At 46.5% G+C, this 23897-nt stretch overlaps 1 long non-coding RNA gene across 1 annotated transcript; it reads left to right on the top strand.

The window, feature by feature from the left end:
- Positions 1-877: 877 nt before the first annotated feature.
- On the top strand, positions 878-12425 carry LOC131835232 (uncharacterized). The gene is made up of 3 exons (XR_009355115.1): positions 878-1077; positions 11559-11632; positions 12229-12425. It is a non-coding gene; the product is annotated as an uncharacterized LOC131835232 (long non-coding RNA).
- The last annotated feature ends 11472 nt before the right edge of the window (positions 12426-23897 follow it).

The raw sequence follows: 23897 nt of genomic DNA on the forward strand, positions 1-23897 counted from the left end.
AACCCAGTGTTCCTAGAGGCAGGAGAGATGGGAGGCCAGCAGTGGGTTGCCTACTTTAGACAAGGAGACGAAATCATGGGTGGATGATCAGGGGACTAAGTCAGTTGCCTCCACTAAAAGGTTATACGATTCTCTGCCCTATTTCTGGACCTGAGCCATTGACTGGAGACCTGCAATATTATGGCGAATGTATTTGGTAGTCTCTCCTCCAGTCCTTTTCAGAAAGAATCCATGGCCATTACTTGTGTAACTGAGCATGAGAAAGGGGGACCAGCAAGGAATTTGAAGAATTGTTGGCCACAGCGTCCGAATTGACACTGAAATTTGGTGACCCAATACGCCCTTATGCACCATCCCCCACACCATTGGTGTGAGGGGTTTGGGACCCAGGTAATAATGGAGCCCTAGCTGTAGCTCACAGTGAACTCACTGGGGTCTCTGGGGGCACTGTGCTTCTGTCCCTGTCCCCAAGCGTATGGCTGGAGTGCACATCCTTGGTAGATGGCAGAGCACCAATACCGGTTCCTTGACCTATGGCCTAAGAGCTGGCATAGTAAGGAAATCCAATGGGAAGTCTCTAAAACCGGCCCTTCCCCCTGGCCAGGAAAGCACGTCAGATACCTGACTGTATCCCAGGGTTGGTAGGAATCAGCGCCACTCTCCGGGAAGGAGGAATGCAGAGATGGGGGGATTCTGTCATCGTCCCTTTTTAAAGCTCCCAGCCTGGCTGAACGTAAATGACCACAGATCTTACCAGATAGTAGCTCCTACTGTTGCTCTTGTGTGCTAAGTGTGCTACCTTTGCTGGAGCCGGTCTGCACGGACTCCAGCAGTGGGGCACGATCATGATCTCTTTATTGCCTCCTTCCCTGCAAGGGCAAGGAGAATCGAGAGCAGTCCACATCACATGGAGCGGAGAGCAGGACACAGGACACGCTGGCATTCTTGCATCGGGCCCACATTAACTCTGCCTTCCATCCTGAAGGAACCTAGATCATCTGGGCAATTCAGCAGAAAATCACCGTAGTGGACCATAGCAATGACGTCCTGTTAATGAGACCACATGGACAAGAAGGGGTAAGTGTGATGCATTCACTCTAGAGGGTGGGAAACAAACCCTACCCAGATGTAGGGCCAAGACTCGTCAGGGCAGCACAGAGAGGTTTAGGGGCCTGGGGACACCTCCTTCAAAGTAACGAATGTAAGGGACAGCTGGTGGGACATTGCCAGCACAAGTGAGTCTGAGCTGGCATGAAACTGTCCCCCACAGCTGCAGCTGATGTCACAGGCAGGTGGAGGGGAAGAGACCTCAGGCACTAGAGATGTCTTCTCTATCTCGTTTTACAGATGAGGCAACTAGGTCTCAGAGAGGTTAAATAAATTGTCCCCAAAACAGAGCTGGCAAGTGGTGGATTTTGGATTAAAATCTAACTCTGACTTCAAAGCCTACATTCTTTAATTTGTTGTACAGCTAAGGAGCCTGGGAACAGAGAGCTCAGGTAGCCTCTTGTTACGTATTGGGGTTCCAGGGAAGCAGGCTCAGAGACAGATCGGCATGCAAGAAGGTCACTGGGAAGTGACCTTCAGAAGCAGCACCTCCAGGGATTGGGGGGGCAGTGAAGAAGGCAGGACTGGACGGAGAGGGAGGTTGGACTGTGAGGCACCATTATACAGGCCTCAGACAATCCCACAGGTTGCTCAAGAGCTGGGGCAGCTCTGCAGAGGTGTCCCCTGTTGATGAGAGGGGACAGAGCCTTTATATTCCAGTGTGGAGGCAGGGTCTGGGCTGCCCCAGCAAAAGGAGGTTCACCTTCAGAGAGGTGGTCCTTTACAGCCTTCAGGGGGCTCAGTTGAGCACTGTTAGGCTCTAACATGGCCGCGGGGGAACACCACTTCAGCCCTAGAGGAGCATGGGGTGCCTGGGTGGTTCAGTTGCTTAAGCGTCTGCCTTTGGCTCTGGTCATGATCTCAAGGTCCTGGAATCGAGTCCCGCATCAGGCTTCCTGCACACTGAGGTGTCTGCTTCTCCCTCTCCCTCTGCCTCTCCTGCTGCTTGTGCTACCTCTCCCTCTCTCTGTCAAGTAAATAAAGAAATCTTGAAAAAAAAAAATAAACAAATGCACCACAGCATCCACGACACTTCTCTGCTGACCCCCCCCACCCCATAGCACCTGGGCGAGAATACAAAGGTAAGGGCACTGACTCCAAACCTAACAAGGTTAGCCCTGCTTTTCCAGCACTATCTCAGAGGGCACAACCAAGACCAGGGGCTCCAGCTGGGGGCTGTTGATTGGAAAGTATAGTAACTTCCTCAAACTTCATTGAATCAGGAGGGGGTATTGTTAAATAAGTACCTCATTGACATCCAAGAAGAGAGAAGACATCATTCATTCAAAAGTGTGTACTGACCGCTTACCATAGCCCAAGCTCTACTTAAGTTCTGGAGAAACCAGAAGAAAGTCAGTGAAACTGCCTTGTGGGGCTTCCTTTCTATGGGACAGGACAACAGGGAAGCCCTGGTCCTCCAGGGCACCAAGCAGACTGGCCTTCTTGAGAGGAGAAGAATACTCTTTTGTCCTGTCATGAAGAGCCTACAGAAAAGGAACGCTCCATTAATTTCTTACCTGATTATCCGCCATATATAAGTAAACGACCAATGAAGAACTGGAAACAGTTACTACCTCTGGGCTGGGGGCAGGGGTGGTAAGATGGTGGATGGAGAGGTAAAGGGGAACTTGAACTTGAGCTTCATGACCACTTTCCCACTCTTCTCCCACTCCTTCTTGCTGCGGTGCCCAGGGGACAGCAGCTACCACACACAGAGCTATGGCTGAGACAGCCCCAGCTCTAATCAAAGCCCTGGCTTTGGGTCTGGAGCAGCCATGGCAATGTCCCTGCCCTGTCTCCTCTGTTCCTTCAGCCCAGGGACTCCTCTTGGCTGTCCACTGAGAAGGGAGAAGGAGGTACTTGAAGGTTCCATTCAGTGGGGCACATATTGGGGAGTTGGGGGGTAGGGAGTGGAAGTCATTTCACAGACTTTAATTTTTTATTCCATATAGTTCTGCATGACTCGAATGTTTCCTAACATGTGATTTGTAAATTGTATGTGAGCTGTTGTTGTTTATTTTCTCTTTTCTTACACCCCCCCCCACCGCCCCCCACATGGCAGAAAGAAGACGCTGGCTGGCAAACCAGGCCTAGCTGGAGACTTCTCGAGTAAAGACTTTTAGGCCAGCACCTGCCTTTGGCCAAGGTGCTGAGGCTGAAAGTGGTAAGGGTGCCTGCAGGAACCGAGGCCTCTCTTCCTGGGTTCGTCCCCTCCCCTCTTACTGCAACCTGTTCTATTGAATGGTTCTGGTTCTGGTGGTGGGTCATTCTGGTAAGGCTGGAGTTCTCTCCAGATGTGCTTTCTATGCCTTGGGGCCTTTTGTGCCTTATGCTGGGCCTTCTTGCTCAAGGCAAGAGCTCTGTGTCCCAAGAAAAGAAACCCCAGCAGCAGCTGGTGATGGCACACTCTCCCTAGAGATGACCTATGAGTCCCTGGGGGACAGCCCCTGGAGTCTCATTTGGAGGGTCTATGGCAAGGAGCCATGAACTGCTTCTGCTCAGCAGCCGATGCCCACTTTTCTGGTGATGGCACAATTTTGCCTTAGCAGTTGACCCTTTCATTTGACTAAGTTTGGGTCGGGACTGCCCATCAGACACCCCACCTCCACTGGCCAGAAGATGAGCCATGTCACCCCACTGATGCCACCAGATGATTCTCCTAGGAAGTTAGATCTTGAGCAAATGACACAGACACCAAAAGTGGCTGGGGGCTGATATATCCTAGTTCTAGAGACTTCCCTCTGGGGTCTGTTCCCCAGATTCCTGGAACGGTCCTCTTGCCACTTCTGGAGCCTGGGGCTGCTGCAGCTTTTCCTTCAGGTCTCTGTTGCCTCACATCTTCTGGTGAAGGGCTTGCTGAGGAAATTACCCAGAATCCATTTCTGTTGCTTACCACCTAGAACCCCTAACCAATATGGCACCCATGCCTCCCAAGTTTTTCAAGCCCCCTCTTCTCCCCAGTGGCCCAGGCTTTTTGGTTTGTGTGTATGGGTGGTCTTACTAACTCTGGTTGTGGGGATTTTTTTTCCCCCCTGTGGGTGTGGCATGGACGGCAATTGAGCCGGACATAATAGGGTCATTTGGATTCACATCCTAGTCCCTGAGCCATGCCATCGAGCTGGGACTGCGCAGCCATGGAAGGAGGACCTTGGCAGATACAGGCAGAGCCTGAAACCACAGGCTGAGCACACCGCATCTTCTAGAAGCACCAGTTTGAAGATTTTATGGGGGTGGGGGAGACAGGGTTTTAAAAAAAAATTTTAAATTAAATACATATATATTTTGGCGTAGACTGTAGGAATCTGCAGGAATTTTTATGAGAACACAAATGTGTTCTAAGAAATTTCCTACTGGCAGAAAGCCAATTCCATATGCATATCTAAACCTCTTGGCAGTGCACATTCCTCTCTACAACTATAAAAGAGTTCTTTGGTAGAAATTTAGAGAAACACAGACCAATGGTGTTGGGAGCTTGGATTAAACCATACAGGCTGTTCTAATCCAGGTCCCCTTTGCTGTCTGCCCCCAGATTCCTTTCAGGCTTGGGCTACAAGTGGGGGCCTCTCAGAGTCCTGTTATCCTGACATCTTTTCACAGACCCTAATTACTGTTCCTTGTTAAAAATGGGCAACCTTGTTAAAAATCACTCACCAAAGAAAGACAGAGCCCCTCCTTCCATGAGTAAATTCAGGAAGCTTAAAATCAGTGTGGTGGGTCTTATGATGGAAGAGAAGGAAGTCAGTAAATAAAACCCAAATCTCTCTTTTGTTGTGCCCGAGATTCTAAATATATAGATTCCTGTTATCATCTGGACATTTTCTACATTCAGTCATTACAACCACAAGGCAAAGATGGAATTATTCCCATGGTATGGATGAAGATACTGGGGCTCACTGGGGCTGAGTCCATAACCCAAGGTCCCATGGCTAATTAGGCCATTTTTCTTAAATATCATTCCGGCTCCATCTCCCCTTTCTAGAGTGTACTCAAGGTCTGAATGGGGAACACAGTAAAGCCACAAAACTCCAGTCTGAATAGGCTCATTGTCTGCTGACTCCCTCCTACTGGGAGGCCTCGCTTACCAAGAGGACCCTGGCCACCTGGGGCTGGGGGTGCTGGAGAGAGGCCCAGAGAGAAGGGGGTCTGAAGATCATTTCCCCCAGGGACCCTGTGCCGTAGAGGTTAAGATCACGGCCTTGCAGGACAAGCAGGGATGGATTTGAGATTCCACTCTCTTACTAACTATATAGATCAGAGGAATGGGAAAGGGGGCACAGAGGGAGGGAATCAGCCCCCATCAGCCACAGACCCCCAGAGGCCACAGTTGGGTTCAAAGTGAGCTCTGTTCCCGGTGTCTCTGCAAAGAGAGATGGCAGCTGCTGCACCTCCCACAACATCTGACTGGGGAGCTGGTGGCAAGGACTGTGGCTGGGCCGGGCAGCTCTCCTTGGCCAAACCCACTCCCTGGTCACTCACTCTTGTGACTCATCCTGACCCAAAGGGTCTGGGCTGCAGGTGCTCCTGCCTCTCCCCCTGACACCTCTGGCTTGGGACTGGACTGCAGGACACCTTACTTGTCTCTTGGGTTGGAGTCCATGGTAGTGACTGCTCCTTGCCAAGGTTCCTTTAGTGGTGAGAGTGTTGTCTCTTGCTGTCAGCTTCCCCAGCAGCAGGGGCTGGTAACACTGTGCTGAGGCCACTGGGGCAGATGTCCCTTATAGCCAGACCCTGACTACTTTGACCCTAAACATGGAGGATCTGGGATCATGGTACCCTCCACATGAAGAATTTGGACTTGGTTACTCTACTGCCAAGTTTAAATAAAATTTTTTTTTTGTTGTTTAGAGAGAGCATGCAAGCTGGGCGGGGGATACAGGGGAAGGAGGAGACTATCTCAAGCAGACTCTCCACTGAGCAAGGAGCCTCGGGCAGGGCTCAATCTCAGAACCCTGAGGTCATGACCTGAGCCGAAGTCGAAGAGTCAGACGCTTAACAGACTGAGCCAGCCACCCAGGTGCCCTTGCCAAGTTTAACATTCTTTAAAAACTTCCTTTTCATCATATGTTTATTTAATTTATTTTTATTTTTTAAAGATTTTATTTATTTGACAGAGACACAGAGAGAGAGGGAACACAAGCAGGGCTTCCCGCTGACCAGAGAACCCGCCTCGATCGAGCCCAACTCGATCCCAGGACCCCAGAATCATGACCTGAGCTGAAGGCAGATGCTTAACAACTGAGCCATCCAGGTGTCCCTATATGTTTATTTTAAGGGAGCAAACCCCATTGTGCACTGTAACACCGACCACTTTACTCTGTGCAGAGGATCCCACCAAGGAATATTCAGGCCCAGGGGGATTCAATGGAGTTTTTGGTGCTGGTGGGCAGGGGCTCTGCCTTAGATGTGGAGAAGCTCCAGCTTGGAGAGGCCCTGAATGATGGTCTAGTTCAGTCTAGAGAAGGAAAAGAGTTTATCCTAGACCACATGGCCGGCAGGTCCTGATCTGACAGATGCCCCGTGGAGGGAGGAACTGTGTCCCTGTCTCTCACGGCTGCATGTTTGTATCCAACACAAGGCTGGATCTCAAAAATTTGTGATGAATGAATGGATGAAGGAATGAACAGATGAGCCAGGCCCTGGGGACTGTTCTTCTGACTCTCTGTGAAGGCCTTGACCTGGCCTTGCCTCTCAAAGAGCCCCTTTGACTGGGGATTGAGGCCAAACTAATGGCCCAGGTGGCAGCTGAACCACCCACCAGCTTCAGCTGGGCGTCCCCATCCTCGAACACAGTAGCCTTGAAGGGGAGGCACAGAGGAAGTCGCCCAGTGAATGGATTTGTCCAATGGCTGCATTTTCTCTACTTGGAGAGAGTTGTCCTCACCTGGATCTCCCTGAAGCAGACCTCAGATAAGGGCCTGGTGGTAATTATGGCTGCCGTGCACTTCCACTTTAAAAATGGTGCTCACTCACTGGGAGTCCCATAGCTTCCCCATAGTCTCAAGGCTGGTATTTTTAACCTTATTTTTGAGAGGAATCTGCGGTCCAGAGAGGGCTAGCGTGACCTTAGGATCACACAGCTGAAAGTGCCAGCCAGGGGGGGCTTTCTTGTGTTCTTCTAGAGCTCACACGAACTGTCCTCCAGGGCTGGTCTTTTGTGAATGATGATGAAGGAAACAGAGACCAGATGCCACAGTGAATGACATGGTGACACCTGATGGGGAATAATCCACTACCTTTAAAAACATTTTTTCCAACCTTAGTGGAAGCATTCATTTATTCATGCATTGCATCCATCCACGGAAGAACATCTTCGGAGGCATCAAATACGTGCGGAGTTCAATGAGGACAGTGGGGGGTAAAGAGAGGAGCCAGCAAAGGCTCTCGCCCTTGACAGATGGACTCCAGCAACTCCCACTTGTGTGGAGGGTCACGTGTGCAAGGGTTGTGTACACGGGAGTGGAGGGTGTGCCCGAGTTGGTTCTCGAAGATCTGAATCCCTCCCACCACATTCCCTGTCGTGTCTCCCTAGTGGCAGGAACTCTGTAATCACATCCAGCCTGGGACTTAACCAAACACAGCATTCCACCCCACTCTGCAAGTTCTTTGTTTTGATCTTCCCCCTGGAGACACAGGTCATGAGGAAGATAAAGGGGATGGGGGGGCCGGGAGGGCGCGGGAGTGACCACAGGGAGCGTGTGTGTGAAGCTTCCTGGGGATCTTCTTTTAATTCAGGAACTGAAAACAAGATACCCATTCCCAAAGTCTCCTGAGTGACCGCCACCCTGCCTTAAAGGAGCTCAGTCCCAGAACTCCAGAGCAGTGGCTGCCTTGGAGGTTCAAAATACGACCCACTCCTGTTTACAGAGCCCAGAAAGGGACACTAAGTTCTCTGATGTCACCCAGCACAAAGAAGCCACTTTGCCTAAGGCAGATGCTCGGGGAGCATGATTTCAGAAGCCCGGGAGGAGACTTCCATTTTGGAACCTTTCCCTACCAGTTCCCGATGAACCTGAACTGCCTTGCATGGGAGCCTGCCTCGTGCCTCATCACCATCAGAGATCAGCCTCACCAGCAGATGCGATGAGGGAGGGGGGGGGGGTGTAGTAACGGAGGTTCATTTATACTAGGGCGTGGATGACTGATACCATGGTGTTCTTACACCAAGAGGTTGAGACAGAGGGGCAAGGGAGAAGAGATCAGAAGGGCACCAGACCTGCCGGGTCAAGGTGACTGGGGCTCAGTCTGGAAGGAGGAGGGCACAGGGCTGGGAGGCGTAAGGCACCGAAGAGAAAGGTGACAGCTGCTTTGTAGGCCCTGGGTCCTGTGCCTGATTTCCTCCCTCCCCTGGAAAGCTGTGAGCTCTCCAAAGTGTCAAATCACTCTTCCAGGCGAATCCTGTGGCCTTCCAGTGAGAATGTGTTTTAGATTTATTTTCAAACGGCCTCTGAAGGTATCAGCAGGGTCCTTCACTTCGGCTACTTGGGTTTGGTGGGTGCCTCCAGCCTTCACACCCGGTGGTACATCCTTCCTCCCGCTCTGTGGGAAATGAGGTATTTCTCAGGGTGAGGCTTCTGTTTTGTCGTGTTCTGTTTTTTAATAATTTAAGCTCCCTGCTTTATGTGTCTAATCTCTTCATATTTTCCATGCGAAAACAGTTCTACCAGTGTTTTAAGTTCTCCAAGTGTGTTGTAATTGTTGTTTATAATTTAAATTTAACTTAATCTTTTTCTTTAGTGTTTTTAATTACTTAAGAAATACATACTCGTTGTAAAGGATTCAAAAAATAGGAAAATGTATAAAGCAAAAAGTAAACATCATTTTATCACTTTGTCCTGCTAGAGGTAGGGTCCACAAGGTCAAAACAATGTCTAATAGTAATGATACTAAGATATGATTTGCTTTTTTCCCCCAAGTATTGACATTGGCATTGATGTTACAAAAAAGCAAAAGTGGGTAAAAACGGCTGGTCTGTGCGATCAAGAGGCAGTGGTACCAAACTGTCCCAGTGGTCATTGTAAACCTTCACTGCCACACACTCAGAATAACAGAAATGCCAGTTTCTTCAAGATGGTCTTTAAAAGCAGTGAAGATGATTCATTTTATTAAACTGCAACGCTGGAGTACTTGTCTTTTTCAGATTCAGTATAAAGCCATGAGAAGTCCACAAGAAGCCCTTCAGCCGCATTCCATAGTACAATGACCGGCTGGGGAGAAGGGCGGCTGCAATTGTTTGACCTGCAGACTGAATGCAACTGCGTTTTTTTTCATGGAATACAAGTTTTACTTGAAATAATGACTAACAGGCGAGCTAGGGACGTTCAGACTGGGGAATTAGACATTTTTCTCCAACAGGGATGAAATGAGCCTGTCACTTTCAGGAAAACTGACAGTGTTTATTAGTAATGATGAAATTCAAACTTTCAAGAGAAAGCGAGATCTTTTTTTTTTTTTTTTTTTTTTTTTAAACAAAAAGGGATTATTCACGACATCAGCAGTTCTCAAAGGATACTCTAGGACTTAGATCTGCTATCGTGAGGCTGGATAGCTTTCCAACCCTTCAAGACTTGAGTGATGAGGTCATTGGTGATAGTAATATATATGTAATAAAGTGGTCAGGGTTAGAAAGAACTGTATAACTCCGCGGGCTCATCTTTTTCAAGTGACCAATGTTACAAAATCATGCGTGGGGAAAATAATCATTCAAAGTGGAAGACAGACTAATGAATTTTAATGTAACAGTGTAGGGAAAGCTCACTAATGGGGTTTCAGGATCGACACTGCAACTGAACTTTGAGAAATCACCATATGCCGAATTGGGGTGGACTATCCGAGAATATCGACAACCTTCTGAGAAGGCTGTTAAAATAATGTTCCCTTTCCCAGTCACATGTGTATATGAGGCTGGATTTTTCTTCCTGTACTTCAACCACACAACATATCACAACAGATTGAATGCAGAAGCAGATCTGAAAATACAGCTATCTTCTATTTTTTTTTTTATTAGAGGGGGAGAGAGAAAGACGGAGCGAGGGGTAGAGGGAGAGAGCGAGAATATAGCTACCTCCTAGTAAGGCAGACATTAAATACATTTGCAGCAGTGTGGGATAATGCCAGCCTTCTCACTAAATTATGTCTTGCTATAGTTCCTTTTCACAAAAGGATGTGATTTACATAAACATGTAATGAGTTCATTATTGTTACTTTTTTTTAGGTGCTTATTTATTTAAGTAATCTCTACACTCAATGTGGAACTCGAACTCATGACCCCAAGATCAGGAGTTGCACACTCTACTGACTGAGCCAGCCAGGTGCTGCTCACTATTATTCACTTTTTTTTTTTTTTTAAGATTGCAAGCTTCAAAGATTTTTTTGTTTTGTTTTGTTTTATTTGACAGAGATCACAAGTAGGCAGAGAGGCAGGCAGAAAGAGAGGAAGGGAAGCAGGCTCCCGCTAAGCAGAGAGCCCTATGCAGGGCTTGATCCCAGGACCCTGGGATCATGACCTGAGCCAAAGGCAGAGGCTTAACTTGCTGAGCCACCCAGGCGCCCCCACTTTAAATAAATTAGTAAGTACCTTTTTAAAATGTCTTAGTTTTAATTTTTAATATAGTGAATACCAATAGACATAATCTATATAGCAAAAATTCTTTGGGATCCTCACTAATTTATAAGTGTATAAAAAAGCCCTGAGGCCAAAAATTTCTAGAACCACTGCTCTACAGATGGTTCCATATGTGATCATTCTTGCATGTCAAGAAACACAGCTTTGTTTCACTCTTTTCAGCTATGGCAACTTTTCTCATAATTTACTTACCCACTCTGCTGTTGATGGGGATTTAGATGGGTTATAATTTTTCATTAATATTTATAATGAACAATGCATGCTTTCTGTACTGATGTCTCACACATGTTTGCAAGTATTTTTGTAAGTTGGGTGCCTGGGTGACTCAGTGGGTTAAGCCTCTGCCTTTGGCTCTGGTCATGATCCCAGGGTCCTGGGATTGAGCCCTACATCGGGCTCTCTGCTCAGCAGGGAGCCTGCCTCCCCCTCTCTCTGCCTCTCTGCCTTCTTGTGGTCTGTCAAATAAATAAACAAAATCTTTTTTAAAATTAAAAAAAATTTTTTTTAAGTATTTGTAAGTCAGATTTGCAGAATAACTGTTGAATCAAAGACATTTAGATTTACCAAATCAGGAGACAATTCCAAATTACATTCTGAAAAGATTGTATCATTTTAAACTTTTATCAGTGATGTGCAAAGGGTGCCTGGGAGGCTCAGCTGGTGAAGCATCCAGCTCTTGATCTCAGCTCAGGTCTGGATCTCAGGGTCGTGAGTTCAAACTCTGTGTTGAGCCCAGTGTAGAACTTACTTAAGAAGAAAAGTGCGAGTGCCCTCTTTCTTGTCTTCTTAAATCAAGTATTTTATGCTTATTCCCTCCCTTCTGTTTTAGCTTTTTGCCTCCGAAAGGATCAGATTGGGCCTACAATGAAAGCCAGAAAGGCGGATAAATTAACAAAGGGCCAGGTAAGCCACGGGACTGGGAGGGAAGGCAAGTAGATTTCTACTAGAAATCTATATAAGCGAAAGACACTGTAGCAAAGCACTAAGTTTTGCTGTGCCCCATCAGACAACTCAGGCAAAAAAGAAACACGGTAATTTATGTATCTTGCCTTATCCAATAGCAGGAAGTCAATGAACCCAAAGAGAGAGAGAGATCTATTAACATTTAACGCTGAGAATTTCCTCACAGGGATGCTTTTCCCCCTTCTTAATCTTTAAAGTTTTATTTTATTTTGGTTTCTTCTATTTTATTGAGTAGACAATACATTTGTATGGCTTAAAAATCTAAATAATATTTTAAAAGTACCTACCGCAAAGCCTGGCTTTCATTCCGTCCCCACCTACCCTATCTCCCTCCTCCAAGAGGCTCCCATCTTTATTTACCCTTTCATTGGTTTTGTGTGAATTCACAGAAAGATAAATATATTTTTTCTTTCTCTTTCAGTCATGAGAAATAACATACTCAATATATGGCTGTACACATCCTACATTTTGTTTTCTCCCTAAGGAAGACCATTTAGTCCAAACTGACAGAATCTATGTCCTCTGTGTACTGACAGAAACACAAGTGGCTCCTATCGAGATGCTGTTTCCAGATCCGACCATGTCGTGTGAGCCGAGGCAGCCCGAGCAAGAACCCTGGCTGAATTTTCACAGGTGACTCCCAAAATGCTGCTGGTGACCATCTTGCTTTCAGGGGAGCAAGGAAGCAAAAGGGACATGGATTTTTCTACAAGGGGCTCCGCAATGACAAAAAGCAAGGTAAGCTACGGGTGTCACACAAGGTGATGATTACTCTGCAGCAAGGCTCTCTCCTTCTGTGGGTCTCTTATCCTCAGCTTTGTAGGCAGGGGAACGCTCAGGCCCACCTCACGTTAGCCACACTCAGAAGACACCGAGGGGCATCCAGAATCAGCATGAACTGATATTAAATGGAAGTGATTCTTTAGATTTACTGAGATACTCACGCTTGTTTCCTGAAATACTGCTGCCTAGAAGACTGCCTTCTCAGAAGGCAGCTCCCACCCAGGGGACGGGGATAATCCTGACAGACATTTCATTCAGACCTGTTCATTTCCTGTCCCCAAAACAAGCAGGCCTCTCTTTTTATCAGATAATTCGAGTCCACGGGTTTCACCATTCTCTGCACAGTATTATCCTTCTGGGCCATCTTTTCCTTGATGCCTTGGAAACAAGCCCCCTCCTGTGACTTTGCACTTTCTTCGGACTGAGCGCAGCATGTCTGGAAGATTTCACTTTGGTTGGTGGTCAGGCCTTCCCCAAACTCTCCAATTATATAACCAGGACACCTGGGATATTGTTACTGTTATGAAGGGTGGTCTAAAAATATGTCCTCCAATTCCTTACAAATTTTCTCTTGAAGGGATGGATTTGCAACCATTCCCCCCTACGCCCCCCAACCCCTGTGACTTGTTTCTGACCAGTAGTGTGTGGCAGATGTGATGGTGTGTGACTTGGGAGACGAGGTCATAAAAAGACACTGAGGCTCCTCCCTGCTTGGCTCGCCAGGGGCACTCACTTTAGGAGAAGCCAACTGCCATGTCTTGAGGACACCCCCCCACCCCCGTCCTATGGAAAGATCCACACAGTGAGGAACTGGGGCCTCCCAGCAGAACGCAGTGCCATCTTGCAAGGCGAGAAGGAGCCACACTGGGAGTGGATCCTTCAGACCAAATCGAGCCTCAGATGACTGTGGCGGGGTGTGACAATCTCGTCAGAGACCCCGAGTTAGAACCACCCAGCCAAGCTGCTCCACAGACACTATGTGAAATAGTAAATGTTTATTAGTTACTAAATGTTTATTATTTTACAATACTAAATTGTGGCATAATTAGTGAACAGCAGTAGAGAATTAATATACCCCTAGATGGCTGAGATCATCCTTCTTTGTTTTCATTCTCAACAGTTTCCTTCTCAGAGGGTAATCTTGACTTCTATTCCACAGGGACAGTGAAGACATCATAACGTGTGAACCATCACTGCCTTACCTGTAAAAGGCAAAATTGGTGTGAAGGGTGCAAAGCAGGGGCTCAAATGGAAGTGATTACTAATATTGTTGTCCTTGCATTATCATAAAATAATATTAATATGATTAATATTGTTGTCATTAAGAACAGAAACAGAAGGACATCTTCTCCTCAACCCTCTATGTCCACACCTCATCTTTTCCACTCTGTCTTGTGCCCCAGGAGACTGCCCCTGGTGGGCTGTATCTCTAGCACTCAGGCTTCTGGTAGGTTCTGGCAAATGGGAAATACTGGATGTAGCCGGGCCTGAGGAAGGTGAAGAAAAGGGATGTATTTCCTTGGTTTCTTCTCTGCCAGGTCATCATGGCTTGGCTTTGGGCCTCTACCTCTCCGTACACACCCCTGTCTGGGTGCTGGTCACCACCACCTCCCTGCTCCCCACTGGGTCTAGGAGGGGTAACTGTTCCCCACCGTTGCTAGCCGCAGGATATTCCCCTAAAGTCTGCCCTCACAATTTTGCAAATAGTGTTGACCTTTGAACAACACGAGTGTGAACTGCGTGGATTTTTTTTTTTTTTCACAAATACAGCACAGCAACTGGAAATATATTTTATATTCCTTATGATTGTCCTTTTGTTTTTTTTTTTAAGATTTAATTTATTTATTTGACAGAGAGAGATCACAAGTAGGCAGAGAGAGGGGGAAGTATGCTCCCCGCCAAGCAGAGAGCCCAATGTGGGCTCGATCCCAGGACCCTGGGATCATGACCTGAGTCGAAGGCAGAGGCTTTAACCCACTGAGCCACCCAGGCACCCCTCTATGGTTCCCTTTTAATCTTTCCTGAAATCACACAGATTCTGTGCAGGGGTCCTGAGTGACAGATACAGCTCAGAAATGTAGAATTGTTACAGTTAGTTACAATGTAGAATTGTTAGTTACAGCTGTTTTTAATAATGATCCTGGATAAAACACCATGGCACAATCTGAAAGATAGCTGAGAATCCAAATAGATAGGAGATTGAGTTTAGAGAAATCTCAAGTAATGGTTGTATAAATATCCTGAGTTGAATTCTCTGGCCGATGCTTGCCTGTAGGTATGGAAGGGACCTTGCTTCCCTCATAAAAGCAATACCCAGCACCTCCCAGGTAGTTCTGGAAGGAGGCTTACAGGGTTAAGTTGGCAAAGAGTGGGAGAGTCGGGGAGAAGGAGGCTGGCTCAGTCTTGACCTTGCTCCCAGAGGGGATGGGGTGAGAGGACAGTTATTACTCTCAGTCTCACCTGTCCTGCCCACAGGGGGCTCCTGCTTCCCTTTGATGCTCTCTCCTGGAATTTCAACAGCAGCGGCAAAAACAGCTTTGTAAATATGTAAGGAGAACAAAAAGGAGAGAGCCTGAGGGGGAGCCACCCGGGTCAGCTACTTCCAAACCAGCTTAGAGGATGAGGAAGTGTCCTTCTGTTCCTAGCCTGGCTACCCCTTGAGGCTTCAGCGGCTGTCCTGGCCCATGGGGACAGTGTTGTCACCAGTAGGTACCATTTCAACAGCAGACGCTGTAGTCAGTCATGCAGGTGCTGGGTGGGGACCAGGAATACGTGTTTTTACATTTAGGGCTGGAATTTATGCCAGGAGCCCTTGTCCTAATACACAGTCCCAAGAGTGCTTGGAATAGACTATGAAAAAGCATACAAAGCCCTATGTCTGCCCAGAGATTATACAGACTGGCTGGTAGATGACTTCTGGCAGTGGCATGAAGAGGTAATGACAGAGCAATAATCAACAACTTCAGTTGTCCTTAAGCACTAAGTAGAGTGCCCAACCTTATCCACAGTGCTGGTTTATTCTGAATCTTAAGTATCATTCGGTACTACAGGACAGAGCAAGACTGGGGTGACTGGAGGGTACAAGTTGGTAGCCTTGTGAGGACTTATATCTCAATTATACGTTTTCTATCATAATTTTCAGCCTGTCCCCTCAGTGTAGGTTTTTAGCGACCATATCTTATTGCTTAGAAAGTGATCGATGCTGTTGAAATGTGTTAAAATGTTAATAAATATTGGTTGATTCATAAGTTTAACTCGAGGGTTGGGGGGCCCCCACATCAGAGTTATTGGTGGTCCTGAGACAACTCCGTAGCTCAAGAATCAGGATTTTGAAGAAGCACCAGTTGTCAGTGGGCACCATCTGTGAAGACTGCTCTAATTTGGTCCCTTGGGTCCTCAGTGAGCTGGGAGGAACTCAGGCTGACACTGACCTGCCCAACAAGAAGACGTGAATTGACCCTGAGTACAGGGGAGACGCTGCTGGAGCCCCAAGGGGGGACAGGGAAGGCCGTTCCCACTTCCGCCTTTGTGAAGGCCCAGGTCCCAGCCTGCCAGGATGCTGATCTTTTCCTGGCTTCCAGACAGATGGGGACAGGGCTGTCCTGCCAGCAGTGGGGGTTCCTGAGGGGACCCTCATGGGACCCGTTCCTCCCTAGCTTCCCTGCAATAACATCAAACTGCCGGAACAACGGATACATAAAAATGTTTGGCTAGCAATCGGGAGCACTTTCTCATCTCCCATTTCCCTTCTTCATTATCAGCTGCTACACGGGGGAGCCAGATGTCCAGTCTTGAAGCTGGGGTGCTGCTAGAAGGAGTGGGTCTTGGAAAACCCATTTATTTTTGGGACCTCGGTGCCCAGGTGGGGCTCCTTTTGAGAAAAGCCGGCTGCTTGACCCCACCACCCTGGAGTAGGAGTGGGCAGCAAACTCAAGGCCCTGAACCCCTCAGACCCTCACTTTTGGGGTGTTTGAACAAGAGGACACTTCATGCTGAGGAAGCAGAGGAGGAGGCAGAAGCCTACAGAGGTGCAGAGAGAGAGTAGCGGGCAGAAGCCCCAAGGTAGAGCGAGGCTGTTGGCATGGGAATGGCAGAGGCCCCAGAATCGGGGCAACGGCTGCCTGGGGCCATGAGACAATGCTCCAGGCATCTGAGCCACGTGAACCTCTAAACCAAGTCCCCTTTACCTCCAGGGCTTAGAGAGTCAGTGCTCTCTCGGGCATGTGGCTGCCTTGGCTGTTTCTGTTTGTTCATTCAAGAAGGCGAACTGTGGCGAGGTGAGAACTCAAGCTCACTCTAACCAAAGGTATCCTTCCTTTTTGGATCTCCATCTTTTAGAAACGTAAGCATTTGATCTATGGAGCCTGGAATATATATTAAAATTAACTCAAGAGGAGACACACTTTGGAGCTGAGGTCCTATTTTCCAATTTCTTTCCCTTTCACTTTCAGTCTGGCAGGAGGGTTTTATAGGGCCTCCCAGGTGCGGGGAGCAGCCACTCTGTCGTGCTTGTAAAGAATGGAATGGCTTTTGAGAAAAGTGAAACGAAATTCCTTTCCAGGACATTGTTGGTGTTAAAATTCCTCCACAGAGTATCTGTTAGCATAGCTTTTAGGTGCTCAGGTCAAGGTCACTGGATTCCTCCTCATCTCTTCCCCTCCCCCATTCCCCTCTGCCCGCTCCCTCCCCACATTCACTGCCTTCTCAGACTGTCTGGGTTCCTCCGCTCTTTCCTTTCTCTATGTTCTTCTGAAACAATGTAACACTTCCCCCTACCAGACATTATTACACCCTGTTAGTAGATGAGGAACCTAAAGAGCTGGCACGAGGAACCAACAAGACTCAATTAGGACATTCACCTCCCGCTGCCACTGGGGAATGGATGGAGAGCATAGCTGTGGGCCCAGGAAAGCCAAAAAAGGAGGGCTTCTTATGGAAACTCCAAAGAAATCCAGAAACCATAAAGGAAAAATGAACGTATCTGACCACATAAAATATTTTAGATTTTGCAATGGCGAAAGATACCATAAGCAAAGCCGGAGGGCGAATGACAGAGTGGGGAAAACAACACATGTGACAGACAGACAGAAGGTCAATGTCCTTCCTAGACAAAGAGCACTCTACAACTTAGTAAGAAAAAATTTGAGGGATGCTTGGGTGGCTCAGTTGATTAAGTGTCTGCCTTTGGCTCGGGTAGTGATCCAAGGGTCTTGGGATGGAGCCCCACATCCGTCTCCTTGCGGATGTGGGGCTCCATCCGCAAAGTTTGAATAGGCAATGGACAAAGGAGAAAACATAAATCTCCAAAAGACATTAGATGCTGCTTGAACCTTACTTGAGTCAGAGAAATGCAACAGAAAACAAAAAAAGCTATTTTTGGCCCATCGGATTGGAAAAAAACTAAAAAGACAGATGTGCAGAGTGAGGAAATGGCTGCACCTGTATGTCATTCATGATATATTAAGTGGAAAAAAAAAAGCCAAATTGAAAAATCAGACAGATAGCATGATTCAATTTCTGTATTCTAAATTCTGTATTCTGTGTATTCTTAAAAAAAAAAAAAAACCATGGAGAGAGAGTGATCAATGGGTGGGTCCATCTAAACTCAGAGGAAAAAATAAAGAATACACAGCAAATTGTTAACCTGGGAAGTGGAAAGTGGGGTCTCCTGAGTCTTTGTAGAGTTTCCCTTTTAAGCATCGTTGGGTCACGGGTGGTTTCGCTCTGTGTGCTTTCATGAATTTTTCAACCCAATTATAGAGTGCGATATCATGAGGGGGTTTGTGAGAGCGGCTTGATCTATGGCATGCTTATTTGCTTTAGTCACTGTACCAGGGTATTTCCACCTGTTTATTTTATCCACGCAGCCCCTTAGGAAAGACATGAGAACCCTTTGCAGGTGAAGAAGATGGAACTTAAAGATCCAATGTATCTAGTCCACCACAGACCTTGGCTGTGGTCATGGCTTATGCGGAATTCACAGCAAAGGTACAGTCCACAGCGGCAACTCCCGTGTTGTTATAAGGACTGGATTGAAAGCCTCTGATCTGAGGAACCCCAATGCAGCATGGAATGGTCTTTGAAAACTAAGACCCCAGCTAAGGTCAGGTCTCCCTCCTTTTCCTTTTCATGTCCTAGCTTCAGAGAACTGCCAAGCTGGTCCAGCCAGGGACCCAAGTGAGGGTGCAGAGGGAGCAGGCTTTGCAGTCCCAAGCAAAGCCCCAGAAGGCAACTTCACCTCCCTCCCACTTAATCCCGGATGAAGCAATGCTAAACGGTAGTCTAGGTGTATCAATACCCACATTTTCAACACCACTTCTAACTCATCTTCCCTCTCCCCTCTTTCTCAGGACACATCCCCAGCTGGAAAGTCTCCAGAAGCCACCTTCCACAAAGCCAGCAGCCTTTGCCCATAGCAGTGATTCTAGACCTCTAAAGTGATTCCAGACCTCGCTCCTAAGCTGGCATGTAGAGAGGGGGTGCTCGTCTCCCACACTGGAGTAAAGTGGGCTACTTCTGTAGCCACAAAACAGTTCTGGGGAATACGGTAGCCTGGAAGATACAAAATATGATGAAAGAGACAGCTAAATGCCTTGGTTTGCACTTAAATGCTCCCATGGTGTGTTTATCGGGGCAGGCATGGGGCAGGAGTCTTCCGCATCCTGAGGACTTAATTCAAAATTCAGGGCACCTTTGCCACCCTTTGCATCTGCCCACCTTCCAGTTGAAGCAACTTCCCGCTTTCCTGACTGCAGTCCCCGGCGCAGGTCCCTACTCCAGCTTTGGAAAGTCCTTGGGTGTCACCAGATCATGGCCTTCACACTTTTTGTAACTGCAACCCATATTTAGGAATGCATATCACACCCCAGTACACCAGGGTGCAGTAGCATGTGCGCATGTGCGCATCCACTCTGCAACAAGTTTCAATGGACAATACTTAATACTTAACCCTAATTATCTATGATGCACTTTGTTTTCCACTCTATTCTTTTCTTTTTTGTTTTCTGAAATGTTTGTAACAGCTCGCTACCCTCAGTTAATTCCAAGACCAGTGAATGGGTTAAGACCAGCAGTTCAAAACACACTCAAAACAATGGAATGATGCAGACAATTTGGAGAGAACACCTAGTTTGCCTCAGCCATGTGTGTTATAGGAGAAACCCGGATGAAGGGTAAGTTGTGGTCCCAGACCATCTCAGACCCTCCCGGGTGAGAGATTCTCAGTCACCATACGGTTGACTGTGTTGAGTCAGATGATGAAAGGTCCACTGTAGTTCTAGAATGAAAACAAAAGTTGATCACTGAGGGCTTTCTATGTGCCAGGCATTGTTCTGAGCACTTTATTCCTCCAATTAATGCTCATACTACCATCACACCATACGTAGTTATTATTCATTTCTGATGGCCAGACCATTGGAGAACTCACCCTCCAGGAAATGGCTAATCAGCATGGATGCAGGAATCAAAGCCCAGAAGATTGGTTCCAGAGCCCACTACTGGAACCTACACTACGCCTACCACCACACCTACCTACTCCCTATCCAGTCCTTTTCTGGGTTTGCAGTACCTGTTCATTTTGTCATCTTTTCAAAGAATGCAATCCAGTGCTAGGCTTAGCAGGTTCTGGCCAGAACTGCATAGTGGACTTAGACCACAGCTGAAACCCTGGCGTGGTCACCAGTCCAGGACGCTCTAATCCTGGTGGCCTCAGCAGAGCCTTCTGTCAATATGCACTTACCAAACACCTCCAACTCAGACAGAAGTCCAAAGCTGAAAGGCATCTCAGAAGCTGTCCATTTGCCTAGGGACTTCCATGTGGGATGAATGGGGCACAGGTCCCCTCCCCTACGCCCCGAGCCTCTACTTTTTCTGTTTCCAATATAGAGTTTCTGCATAAGCTCACACTGGAACAAAATAGTTTTTCAATTAAAAGAAGTTGTTTGTTTTTGGAGAGGTGAGCAAAAATTTTAGTGAGTTCTTTTTCTTTTGGAAAATAATGCATTGAACATTTATTATTATGGTAAAATATGTCCAGCATCAGTGACATTTGGCGCGTTCACGGGGCTGTGCAACATTCACCACTATGTCGTGCAAGCACATTCTCATCACCCCACGGGGAAACTTCCTGTCCACTATACAATCTCTTATTACCCTCTTTCCCCAGTCCAGGGCGACCACTAATCTACTTTCTGTGTCTGTGGACTTGCCTTTTCTGGACATTTCCTATGAATGAGATCATACAGTACATTGTCTTTTGTGGCTGACTTCTTTCACTTAGTATAATGCTTTCATTATACTAAGCATTATACTTAGTGGTTCATCCTGGATGTAGCAAAATATCAGTACTTCATTCCTTTTTGTGGATGAATAATATTTCATGTATGGAGATGCCACAATTTGTTTATCCATTGATGGACATTTAAATTGTTCCTATTTTTTGGCTATTGTGAATAATACTGCTATGAGCAATTGTGTACAAGTTTTTGTTTGAACACCTGTTTTCAATTCTTTGAGGTACACACCTGGCAGAGGAATGATCGTGCCCTTTGCTTAAGGTACTAAGGATGTGCCAAGGTGTTTTCTATAATGGCTGCACCATTTTACGTGCCCACCAGCAATGGACAAGTATTCTAATTTTTCTACATCCTTGTTAATACTTATTTTTTAATTTTTTTTTAAATTACAGCTACCCTAGAGGATGTGAAGTGGTGCCTTATTGCAGTTTTGATTTGCATTTCCCTAATGACTGATGACCTTGGGCATCTTTTCATGTTCTTATTGGTCATTATGTATTTTCTTTAGAGACATATCTATTCAAATCATTTACCCATTTTTAAATTGGGTTGTCTTTTTGTTGATGAATTGTGGGAGTTTTTAATATATTCTGAATTCAAGTCCCTTATCAGATATACAATTTGCAAATATTTTGTCTCATTCTGTGAATTGTCATTGTACTCTCTTGATAGTGTCTTTTGATGCACAGAAATTTTTAATGTTCTCAAAGTCCAATTTTTCACTTTTTTCTTTTATTCTTTGTGTTTTGGGTGTCATTTTTTTAAAAAGTCACCACTAAATTCGAGGTCATGGAGATTTACCTCCTCCTAAGTTTTATGTTTTATTTTTTATTGATTTTATTTATTTACTTGAGAGAGAGAGTGCACACGTGTGTGTGTGTGTGCACAGCAAGGGGAGGAAGAGTAGAGGGAGAAGGAGAAACAGACTCCCCATTAAACGGGGAGCCTGATGCAGGGCTCCATCCCAGGACTCTAGGATCATGACCTAAGCTGAAGGCAGATGCTTAACCAGCTGAGCCATCAAGGTGCCCTGAGCTAATTTCTTAATATGATGTGAAGTAGGATTCAAACTTCATTCTTCTGCATGTGGATATATTCGGTTTTCCCACACAATTTGTTGAAGACTCTCTTTTCTCATTGAATGGAATTCACATCCTTTAAAAATCAATTGACCATAGATTACGGGTTCTGTCCTAGATTTTCAATTCTATTCCACTGATTTATATATCTACCCTTATGCCAGTTCCATACCGTTTTCTCTCTTCTCTTTTCTTTCTTCCTTCCTTTCTTTCTTTGTCTTTCTTTCTTTTTCTTCTTCTCCTTCTCCTTCTCCTTCTCCTTCTCCTTCTCCTTCTCCTTCTCCTTCTTCTTCTTCTTCTTCTTCTTCTTCTTCTTCTTCTTCTTTTTAGTAAATTCTGTGCCCAACATGGGGCTTGAGCTCATGACCCTGAGATCAAGCGTTACATGCTCTAAAAAAAAACCAAAAGAGTCGCATGTTCTACCAACTGAGCCAGCCCCACACCCCAGTTCCATACTGTTTTGATTACTGTAGCTTTGTAATAAGTTTTGAAATCAGGAAATCAGGAAGGGTGAGTCCTCCAATTTAGTTCTTTTTCAAGATTGCTTCAGCTACTTGCACTCCCTCAAAATTCTGTATGAATTTTAAGATCACCTTGTCCATTTCTGCAAAAAAAGCCTTTGGGATTTTGATAAGGATGACATTGAATCTACAGATTGCTTTGCATAGTATTGCCATCTTAACGATATTAAGTCTTCATATCCATGAACCTGAAATGTTTTCCCATTATTTAGATTTTTATTTTTTTCAGCACTGTTTACAGGGTATGCCTTGCATCTCCTGGTTATGATTTATTCCAACATTTTTTACATTAATGAACTATTTGGTGGGGCAGTGTTAGATTTACAGAAAAAAATAAGCAGAAAGTACAGAGAGCTCCAATATACCCTCTTATTTTTTTTTCTTCAATGCTACTATAAATGGAATTATTTTCTTAATTTCCTTTGGGGTTGTAGATTGCTAGTGTACAGGAATGAAACTGATTTTTTGCATATTGATCTTATACCCTGCAACTTTGCTGAATTTATTACCTCCAGTTCCTATTGATATTTGACTTTTGTTCTAGTCCACACACACTGTCTCATCCACATTAATTGTTGAAGGTGCCCCGTAGCTGGGACTTACTATGGTCCCACTGCCCCTTATGGCTGGGCTTTGGTCCAGCTTAGTGCTTTTTCTTTAGGATTCAGAACTCCAGCTCACTCCCGTAATTGAACCCAGGACTTTTCAGGGACAAATTCCATTGAGTTCCCTCTACAAAGCCTCCTGTCTCTCACTTCCAACTCCCCAGTCTTCCCCCACCCCATTTGCTCCCATTTAGCTATTATCAAGAGCTGGGCAGGACTCCCACACTGACCCCCAGTTCTGGCTGGCTGGAGGCAGAGATAACTTGCAGTAAATTAAACCCCAGGACCCTTTGTCCCTGACCTCCCACCTGGAGCAGAGAACCACCAGAGGCTGCCAAGGCCTCTGCTCCGCCCCCACTCCTGGGACCCCGGTCTCCCCCAGCACCAATGAGCCTCATCTCAGACCTCCCAGAGCTCTGCACAGCTGCCCTGGCAAGGTCAGACCCTTTGGCTGCAACACGCCTGCCAGGAAAGCAGTCAAATTCAGCATGCAAACCAGGATTATTTTAGGAGTTAGGGGCCTCCTGCTTGGAATCTGGTTTCCACGCTCACAAAAGGCAGCCCCTGAAGGTGGAACTTTCCTCTCCAGACCCAGAGAAGCTGTGGGCAGAGACAGAGGGGTGGGAACACGGCCTGCAGATTGAGTGGGTGGGAGGGAGGGGGAAGAAGGAATTGCAAGCCCAGGCCCTGCCTGGTTGCCTAGGTGATGGAGAGAGAAGGTGGAGGGTGGGAGGGGGATGAGGGAGAAGTGGCTGGGTGGGCCGAGTTATCTGAGCATCACTATCCTAACACCATCTAGTTCTAGTAGAATCCATCTTTGCTTCTTCTGCTTCTAATAGCTGAGCCCCTGATGGGGAGAAGCCAGGCTGACGGGGCCCAGGGGAGACTTTCCCACTCTTTTACTCTGGTAGCCCATGTTCTGC

The sequence above is a fragment of the Mustela lutreola genome, chromosome 7 (genome assembly GCF_030435805.1).
Source record: "Mustela lutreola isolate mMusLut2 chromosome 7, mMusLut2.pri, whole genome shotgun sequence".
Classification (NCBI taxonomy): domain Eukaryota; kingdom Metazoa; phylum Chordata; class Mammalia; order Carnivora; family Mustelidae; genus Mustela; species Mustela lutreola.